Source organism: Neovison vison, chromosome 1, assembly GCF_020171115.1.
Source record: "Neovison vison isolate M4711 chromosome 1, ASM_NN_V1, whole genome shotgun sequence".
NCBI classification, from domain to species: domain Eukaryota; kingdom Metazoa; phylum Chordata; class Mammalia; order Carnivora; family Mustelidae; genus Neogale; species Neogale vison.
In genome coordinates this window covers 281,683,088-281,694,002 of record NC_058091.1, presented here as the reverse complement: position 1 = coordinate 281,694,002, position 10,915 = coordinate 281,683,088, and positions in this window count along the sequence as shown.

Genomic DNA, 10,915 nt, shown 5'->3' with positions numbered 1-10,915 from the left:
TTAAAGTTATGAATAACTATTTAATTTTTTTCCTTATCAAAACAATGAGGTTCTTCTTTCTTGCCTCATGTTCTTTTTTAAATTTTTACTGGATAGGTAAAGGTATTAGTTATATGATATAAAAAGAAGGAGAAAACAGAGTATTTATAATCTCCTGTATGATTTAACAACATCTGGTGGGTATAGACCAATTAACAAAACACTTGCTAATTATCTGTAGCCACAAACTTCATTAACTTTATTGGTGACATTTCTCAAGCCATACAGTTCAAAGAACATACAGAGTAAATACACATTTTCAACATGAAAAAGAGACAGGGAGAAATTTCTCTTCTAGAAGTACCAGATGATGCTGGGCATTAACTCTCCATTCACTCTAACGAAGAGAGAAAAATTGTGGATTCTCATTAAATTATTCTTATTTTTTCAGCTTCACAAATAGTTGTGGAAATTATTTTACTTTTTAAAAAAAATACATTTTGAGACTTAAAGAAGTTGTTATTTTTATGTATATGTTGTTCCATGTGCAGGTCATCATGTGTCCTAAGTCAGGGCTCAGTAGTATTTATTTGTGGGTTTATGATGATATTTTCACAATATCAATATTGATTCAATATAAGATACAATTGGTCTAGGTCAGGCCTGGACTTGTTCTTGACCTCAATACCTGAACTAATTCTTCACTTCCACTTTTATAAAATCAATAATTTCTTCTCAAGCCATATATAAAACACTCCTATGAGACACTTACTAGGTTCTTTGTGTCTAGGGAGATCTTTGAATTTGAGCCTCTGCTAGATATATCAGCTAATTTTATTTATCCTGGAAATCTGGCATCAAATCAGTCAGAAACAACAAAAGAGGGCAGTCTGAGGGGGAAAAGAAGAATTTTAATTTCTTCTTAAATCATCCAATACACATTTTAAAAATTTATTTATTTTTATTTTTACAAATTGAATTATAATTAACATAGTATTATATTAATTTCAGATGTACAATATAATGATTCAACAATCCTCTACATTACTCAGTGCTCATCAAGATAAGTGCACTCTTCATCCCCTTCACCTGCTTCACCTGTCCTCCCACTCACCTCTGGCAACCACCAATCTGTTCTCTGATTTTAAAAGGGTTTGCTGTTTGTTTGTCTTGTTTCTTCATTTGTTCATTTGCTTTATTTCTTAAATTCCACATGTAAGTGAAATCATGTGTGATTTATCTTTCTCGGACTGACTTCCTTCACCTAGCATTATACCCTCTAGGTCCATTCATATTGTTGCAAATGGAAAGATCTCATTTTTTTTTTTTAAAGATTTTTTATTTATTCATTTGAGAGAGAGAGAGTGAGAGAAAGAACACAAGCAGGGGCAGGGGGAAGGGCAGAGGGAGAGGGAGAAGCAGGCTCCCTGCTGAGCAGAGAACCCAATATGGGGCCATCCAGGACCCTGGGATCACGACCTGAGCCAAAGGTAAGTGCTTAACTGACTGAGCCACCCAGGGAATCCAAGATCTCTTTGTTTTTATGGCAGAGGAACATTCCATACACTTATCCATACCACTCCTTCTTTATCCATTTATCTATTGATGGACACTTGGGCTGCTTCCATGTCTTGGCTGTTGTAAACTTTGCTACAATAAACATAGGGGTGCACATATCTTTTTGAATTAGTCTTTTCATTTTATTTGGGTAAATATCCAGTAATCAAATTACTGGACTACATGGTATTTCTACTTTTAGTTTTCTGAGGAACCTCCATACTGTTTTCCACAATGGCTGTATCAATTTACATTTCCACCAACAGTGCATGAGTGTTCCTTTTTCTCCACATCCTTGCCAAGAATTTTATTTCTTTTTTATTCTAGTCATTTAGACAGGTGTAAGTTGATATCTCATTGTTGTTTTAATTTCCATTTCCCTGATGATGTGTCGCCCTCGGCCTGCAAGAACGACAACCAGCCTGGCATGGTGTTAATGCTTCGTCTCTTTATTTCGACAACTTTCTTAGCTTATATGTGTCAGGGTGACCAATAAGGGGCCAAACAATGGGGAGAGCCAATGAGAGTCCTGTTACTATGCTGATTAAATTTGAAACAGCCAATGACTATGTCCTCCTTTAGGTGGGCTTCACCAGAAAGTTCGGTGTTCACTTGCAGCGTATTTTGCTGGCAGTTAGCCAAGCACCATCGTGGAATGGTGGGGACTTTCCCAGCCGGAGGCGGTCCCCGACATCTCCCCCTTTTTTGTTTTATGGCAGAGATCGTGCCTGTCTTAGGTCGTCAGTAGCAGAAAACATCCTTACCCGTCATCAGACACAAGATATCGATGATCTCTGTCCTGTCTTAGGTTGGTACGTTTCTCTACTGCTCTTACCCGTCTTTGACTACCGATCTAGCATGCTTAGCCATATCTGGGGAGATGTCCCAGCCTCTATTGGCATAAGGGCTTGTACTATAGCTCGGCTCTGCCCTCGATGCTATGTTCTCCATTGGCGAACTTTTCTGAATAGAAGCAGAATGCCAGTAAGAAGGAGGACAAGAAGACCAATTGTGCCAGCCCATTGTTTGGTAAACTGGAACATATTGCTGAATGTTTGAAATAGCTCTGGGAGGGAAGTTGGTTGCACACACGTACTCGTGTGAAATTTTGAAAATCGTCAGAAAATCGTCAGACCAAGCACCCTGAAAATACTGGGAGAGCTGTCGGGAGACATTCTGTAAGTTACTCATATTAGCATAGGCTATGGGAGTTACACAAATTGCCGGGAAGGGTGCTATACATCCCAGTCCCAATAGGGCCCCCAATATGTCCACTTGTTCTTGAACCAAATCCACTCTCTGGTTGACTATCAGGATTCCTGCTTGCAGATGTGCATTGATCTGAGTCTATGTTCGAAGGGCAGCCGCCGTTCCTGCTGCAAGGGTGTTCACAGCTTCCGCAGTGGGTCTAGTTGCAGCAAGCGAGACTGCTGCTGCCGTGGCAGCTGCTGTAGATATAGGCAATGCTCTCACAATGGCGGCTGTGATACCAAAGTCTCTCTTCTTTCTGGATAGCACCATCGGTAACTTGTCCTCTGGAATGAAAACTGGGATAGGAGTAGGGATACGCATAATCACAGCCAGCTTGAAGGCCGTGACATTCCAGCACTGGGAAAGATAGCAATTCTTAGTGCAATTCAACGTATCATTCAGCTTGCTAGCATTTGTTACGAGGGAAAGGAACGGTGGCGAAACCCATATGGAAGTGGGCTGATAAATAATATTATTGGGACAAGACACATTAACTGTTGTCTCAAAGGTACTAGAGTCATTTTGTTTATAAGAGCAGTTGAGGAATTTGCCACCATTTAACATGGACACTGCTGAGATATCAGTACATGCTCCTAACAAGTTACAGACCTGCCATGCATCAAAGGGAGAGGAGGGAATAGGAGAGAAGAGTTAGTCACTGGTAAAGGATATAGCCATGCTTTAACCACTGCTCACAGCTCTCTGGCTTGAGTCTGCCACAGGAGGTGTAGCATCCCCAGAGTTATCATCAGCATCTTCAGCATCATGACTGGTGTTCGGAGGCAAGGCTGCACGCACCAGCCGCTCTGGGATCCAAATTGGAGCCTCTTTTTCCTGTGGAAAAACACATACAGACCCCCTACTCCATACTAACACTGGATCTGGTCCATTCCACTTTCCTGTGAGGATGTCCTTCCAAAGTACTAAAGGCCTAGGGGGAGCAGCAGCAGCACTTGCATGTCTGTCTGCAGCTGATTTACCTGTTTTGTCCAACGTTAAAAAATTCAAAATAAAGAGAATGGTGTTGAGCTTATCTTTAGGGGACCTGAAGGTGTCCCCTATTCCCCCTTTTTGTTTATAAAGTGCATTTTTTATTGTAAGATGCGCGCGCTCCACAACACTCTGTCCTTGTGGGTTATAGGGTATTCCATGTATCAAGTGAATGTCAAGTTGTTGTAGGAAGGCTTTAAAGGGTTGTGAGGTGTAGGCTGGACCATTCTCTGTCTTTAACTGGCGTGGCTTTCCCCATGCCGCAAAAGCCTGTAGGCAATGGGCAATAACATCTCTGGATTTTTCCCCCGTATGCACTGAGGCGAAAATTATTCCAGAGCAGGTATCTACAGAGACATGAACGTATCTTAACTTTCCAAATTCTGAAACATGTGTGACATCCATTTGCCATATATGATTAGGTAACAGACCCTTAGGATTAACCCCCAAGGACGGTGCAGGTAGTAAAGTCACGCAATTTCTGCAGGAGACTACTATGTCCCGTGCCTGTGCTTTTGTTATGGTAAATTTGAGGCGAAGAGTTAAAGCATTCACATGGAACAGCTTATGATAATGTCTCGCCTGTTGCACCGGGTCCTCAATGGCAAAGACAAATTCTCCTCTGGTTAAGGAGTCTGCTAACCGATTACCTTGTGTCAGGGGGCCTGGTAAGGTTGTATGAGCTCTTATTTGGCCAACATAAAATGGAGCCTTCCTGTCCCAATTGTAGGACAGGATGTTTGGATTTCTTGTAATGCCTTAGAGATAGTAGACCTGGCATTAATAGAACCCACATTTTCAATGATAGAGACAGCTTGCACCACATATCTACTATCTGATAAAAGGTTGAAGGGTTCTTGATGAAACATTTGAAATGCTTTTATCACTGTGAGCAGCTCGGTTTCTTGGGGAGAGGAGCTTTGAAATAGGAAGGTCCAACTCTCTTCTTTGGTAACTATAGCTCCTACTCCTTGCTTAGATCCATCAGTGAATATAAGCCTTACATTACTGAGGGGTTTATGGTGAGTGATCCTAGGATATATGATTGGATTGGATAAACTGAACTGTAGCCATGGATGTGATGGGTAGTGGTTATCAAATTGAGCGCACGTTATAGTTATCAAAATGGCCCAGTCATCATCACAGGCTGCTAGGCACTTTATTTGTTCCTGCGTGTATGGTGTTATTATAGTATCTGGTTGTTTACCAAACGCTGCTATACTAAGTTTAATCCCTTTAAGTATAATTTGCGCAACGGCGCTTGGGTACCAAGGCAAGACCTTCCTTGGAGAGTGGGCCAAACTAACCCATGATATGGGGCCAGATTGCCAAAAAACTGCAGTGGGAGCTCGTTTTTCGGCAAGGACACAAAATAGCAAAGGTTTGGAATAGTCAATTCTGTCTATCTGAGCAGCTTCCAGCCTTTTCTGGATCAGACTGATGGCTGCTTTTGCCCCCTCAGTCAACTGACAAGGAGAGGTGAGGTTAGGGTCTCCTTTAAGTGTCTCAAATAAGGGTGACAATTCCTGATCAGTGAGTTTTAGGTAGGGCCTGATCCAATTGATATCTCCTAACAATTTTTGAAAATCATTTAATGTGTTTAGGTGATCTGTCCGCAGGGTTATCTTTAAAGGTCTGACTTTAGTATTCTCTAACCTAGTTCCCAAATACTCTTTAATGGGCGTCATTTGGACCTTTTCTGGTGCTATGTGTAATCCGAATCTCTCAAAATGTTTGAAAAGAAAGGAAAGGGCCTTCTCAATATATTGTTCTTCTTTATGGCACAGCAGAATATCATCCATAAAATGATACACAATGAGTGGGGGAAATTGTGTTCTCACCTCCTTCAGGGCTTGATCTACATATAATTGGCACATTGTAGGGCTATTGGCCATGCCCTGAGGCAATACCACCCACTCATATTGTTGATCCGGACTAGAATGATTAATGGTAGGTACTGTGAAAGCAAAACATTGGGTGTCCTCGGGGTGCAATGGGATGGAAAAGAAACAATCTTTAATATCGATTACCACAGAGGGCCAACCAGAGGGCAGGGCTGAGACTAAAGGCAGCCCCAGCTGTACTGCTCCCATGGCCACCATCCTTTCATTAACAGCTCGTAAGTCATGTAACAATCGCCACTTCCCCGACTTCTTTTTAATCACAAAAATAGGTGTATTCCATGGTGATGTGGAGGGCCGAATATGCCCAGCGGCAAGTTGCTCTTTTACCAACGTGTGGGCAGCTTCACATTTTTCTTTAGGCAGGGTCCACTGAGAAACCCACACGGGTTTACTGTTTTTCCATTGAATTTTTAGAGGTTCAGTGGCCCCTAAGAAAAACCCAGCCCCGGCCCACCTATTCTTTGAGAGAAGTAATTAGTCAAGGGAATAGGTTCAGGAGTGCCCTGCAGCTGTTTCCCTAGGCCTCCCGTTCCAGGATAACCAGACTTAGTCACTAAGGCTTGAGCTTCCTCACTATAGAGTAATTCTGTAGTCAACTTCAGGTTCATTTGGGCCAAAACATCCCGTCCCCACAATGAAATGGGAATCTTAAGGACATATGGCTGCACAAGTCCATGGTGGCCTTCATCATCCTTCCATGGCAGTGTAGCTGCACTGCACATGGGGCTATGAGCAATTCCTAATCCTCGAAGTGTTTGATCAGCCTTTTGCACAGGCCAATCCTTAGGCCAATCAGCTTCATTGATGATACTGCGATCCGCTCCAGTGTCCAATAAGCCTATTAATTCCTTGCCTCTTATCCAAAGAGAGTAAAGGGGTCTATTTTCCATGCCTAGCGTGACGCATGCTAGAGGAGCTCCAGATGAACCGAGCCCCTTTTGTTCCCGCGTAACCTCATGGCTTCCAAAAAGCTTGTGACAACTAGGCAATACCAGGATCTGAACTATCTTATCACCTGGACTAATAGCTGTAATTCCACGTGGGGAAGATACCAGGATTTTCACCGTTCCTTTATAATCAGCATCTATAACTCCGGGGTGAACAATGAGTCCTGATAACGCCGTGGAGCTCCGTCCTAGCAAGAGGCCCACTGTGTCCTCAGGTAATGGACCCTTAAAATCTGATTTGACTACCTGGGTCCCCATCTCTGGAGTCAATATGAGTCTGGTGGTGGCACGGATGTCCAATCCTGCACTCCCTGTTGTGGCTCGCCTTGGCTCGTCGGTGGATAATGCGAGCGAGCCACCTGTTGGAGCACCCCATACATTTGAGGGCCCTGGGGTGTGGGGCCCCCCTTCCCGTTTTTTGACCCTCTTGGAAGCAGAGAGTTTCCTCATATATCCCTTATTGAGCGGCATTCATTTGCCCAGTGGGCACCTCTCCCATATCTTGGGCAGATACCTGGTTTTTTAGGCTCCTGATAAGACACCTTTATCTCTGGGCACTCACGCTTAAGGTGTCCTGGCTCCTTGCAGTAATAACAAACTCCAGGAATACCCCTATGTTTATATTGTTGAGCTTCCTGTAATCCTTGTAAACCTTGAGTGATAGCTGCAGCCATAACCTGCCCTTGAATAACACTGTCATTGATATCCCTGCAAACTTTAATATATGTACTCAAGTCTTTGCTTTTCCAAGGTCTGATGGCTTCTTTACACCACTTATTAGCTTGCTCATAAGCCAACTGTTTTATCAATGGCATGGCTGCCTCTACCTCCCCAAATATTCGACCAGCCGTTTGCATCAGCCTCGTTACAAAATCAGCATATGCCTCATTTGGTCCTTGTATTACCTTAGACAGCTGACCCTGTAAATCCCCACTGCCTTGAATGGTTTTCCATGCTTTAGTGGCCGCCGCGGCTATTTGCAGATACACTGCAGGGTTGTATTGTATTTGGGCCTGCTTTCCCATGTACGGTCCCATTCCCATTAACATTTCTAGGTCCCACTGAGGATTTCCAGCCGCTGCATTACGGCGGGCAGTGTCCTGTGAGTATTCTTGCCAGGCTGTTTTCCATACTAGATATTGCCCTCCTGACAAGGTTGCGCGGGCTAGATTACCCCAGTCTTCAGGGACTAAGTTCATTCCCGCTATGGTCTCCAACAAAGATACTGTAAAGGCTGCCTGAGGGCCATACTGCATGACTGCTTCCTTTAATTGCTTAACTAGTTTAAAATCAAGAGGCTGATGATACCGCTGGTTGTTTTGGTCCTCTAAAACCGGAAAGGCAGAGGTCAGGTCATGATCTCTCCAGCTCGAAGCCCTGCCACTACCGCATGTGGTGCAGCAGCTACAAGCTCCTTGGCACGCCATAGGATTATACGGCGGAGGGGCACTAGGCGTTGCTGGAGTCGACAGTTTCAACTGTTCAAACTTGGAGTACATTTTACGGTCTAACTTTTCCCCTGACATTTCTTCTTCCTCTTCACGAGAACTACCCACCTCTGAGGCACAAGAAGAACACTCTTTAGATACTTCAGATCCCATTATGAACACAAAGACAACAGACGCAGATGTTAAAGACACTAACCAACACATTGACTTTTTACGCGCATATACTTAAGTCGACCTTTACTCCCCGCTTTACCGCGGAAGAAAATCCCGGCTCTATGGCCGCCCCGCTTCTTATTGCGGTCTTGTACAAGATTCCCACCACTTTAATCGTGGTCCCTTAAGAAAATCCCGGCTCTATGGCCGCCCGCTTCTTATTGCGGTCTTGTACAAGATTCCCTCCACTTTAATCGTGGTTCCTTCCCCGCTTACCTGCGGTTTTTCTCCTTGCAAGGTTTACTTACTCGTTAACTATTCCCGGGTCTCGGCACCATTTGTCGCCCTCGGCCTGCAAGAACGACAACCAGCCTGGCATGGTGTTAATGCTTCGTCTCTTTATTTCGACAACTTTCTTAGCTTATATGTGTCAGGGTGACCAATAAGGGGCCAAACAATGGGGAGAGCCAATGAGAGTCCTGTTACTATGCTGATTAAATTTGAAACAGCCAATGACTATGTCCTCCTTTAGGTGGGCTTCACCAGAAAGTTCGGTGTTCACTTGCAGCGTATTTTGCTGGCAGTTAGCCAAGCACCATCGTGGAATGGTGGGGACTTTCCCAGCCGGAGGCGGTCCCCGACAATGATGAGTGATATTGAGCATCTTTTCATGTGTCTGTTGGTTATCTGTATGTATTCTTTGACAAAATGTCTAGTCAGATCTTCTGTTCACTTATTTCCATATATGTGCTGCCAAAGCGATCTCCTCTGTTCATTTTTTAATGATAATGTTTATTTTTTTGTTGTTGAGTTGTATAAATTATGTTTATATGTTTTGGATATTAACCCATATCAGATATATCATTTGCAAATATCTTCTCCCATTCAGTAGGTTGCCTTTTTGTTTTGTTGATGGGTTCGTTCATTATGCAAAAGCATTTTATTTTGGTATGATCCCAATAATTTAGTTGGCTTTTGTTTTCCTTGCTGGGGAGACCTATTTAGAGAAGTGTTTCTAAGCCAGATACCAGAGAAATTACTGCCTATATCTTCTAGGGGTTTTATGGTTTTAGGTCTCACATTGAGGTCTTTAATCCATTTTGAATTTATTTTTGTGTATGGTGTAAGAAAATGTCCAGTTTCACCCTTTGCATGTAGCTCTCCAGTTTTCCCAACACCATTTCTTGAAAAGACTTTTTCCCATTTTATATTCTTGCATCCGTTTTCATAGATTAACTGGTCATATAAATGTGGGTTTATTTCTGAGCTCTCTGTTCTATTCCATTGATCTATGCCAACTACATTTTTAGTGTGCTTTGAAGAAGGCAGAGTATATGAGATAACTTAAGTAACAATGCGTCATTTTCACTGATGCTAAGGAAGGAATTCTCCAAAGTTTTCCCATCCTGTTACAAGCATAAGCTGAGTCATCTCTGTGATTGAAATTTTTCTGACTGATTAAAAAGATAATGCTAACTAAGTCTTTTTGAGTTCTATTACTTCTTAATAAGTAAGACAGCAGCTGACACATCATTTAGTGCAAGCTACTATTGTACATAAAATGTTACCATAACTAAAAATAATTTATCTCAACATTCTGTAGTTCATCTAAAACAAACATAATACCAAGAGTTTTAGTAAGGTAATGTCTAAGGAAATTCCAATTGAAAAGCACTATGTGTATGTTTATATATGTTTGTACATATATGCATATATATTTTGTAAAAAATAATTCATTGAAAATAGGCACATTAGTAAAAGTTTGCTGTTAAAATCTTCATATAAAACACTTAAGTTTCATTAACTTCTTTTTTTTTAATTAAGAAGGCATCTCTTGATGCACAGTATTCCTATAACAAGAGCTTTCAAATTTGAAAAATAGGAAATGTAGTAGATTCAATAATTGACTCTATTTCTTCACCCTTTCCTGCAAACCCATTGTTATTCCTATTTTTGTAGGCATTTCCCTTGACTTTGAATTTAGGTATATGACTGGCATTAGCTGATGGAACATGGACAGGATTGACAGCATGCCTGGTTTAGGCTTAAGTTTCCAATGACCTTCCATGCTTTTGCGTATTTTCTTGAGCTTCTGACATTGCGAAGAGAACACACGCATGGTCAGCCTGCTGATCCAAGGCAAATGAGAGACACAAGGAGCAAAGCTGCTCCTGCTGGACCATAAATATACAGGGAGAATCACAGCTGCCCAACTCACTGCAGCCTGAGTCAGAGTTGCCCAGCTGAGCCTAGCTTAGATAGTGTAATTCAATGAATTAATGAGAATCATGAATAGTTCTGCATGCCACTGAAATTTTGTGGTATTTTGTCATGCAGCAGTATTGCAATAATAGCTAACCAATCCAGGGAGATTTGTATTTATGGAAATAAATAATTACATTCCTTATAAGGTAGTTCTCAGTCTTAAAAACTACTGTTTTTCTCCCTGTCATTGCTATTTTGGAAAAGAAGGAGGAGGAGGAGGAGGAGGAAGAGGAGGAGGAGGAAGAGGAGGAGGAGGTGGTGGAGTAGGAAGAGGAGAAGAAGAAGTAGTAGTGATGACCAGAGTCTCTCCTACTGACATACCTTCAAGACAGTTACTCAGTGTTCCCAGAAACATGAATCATGTGCCTACAGTAACTTGCCAATTTGTCTCATTTATATGCATGGAGCAGAAGTTGGGTAT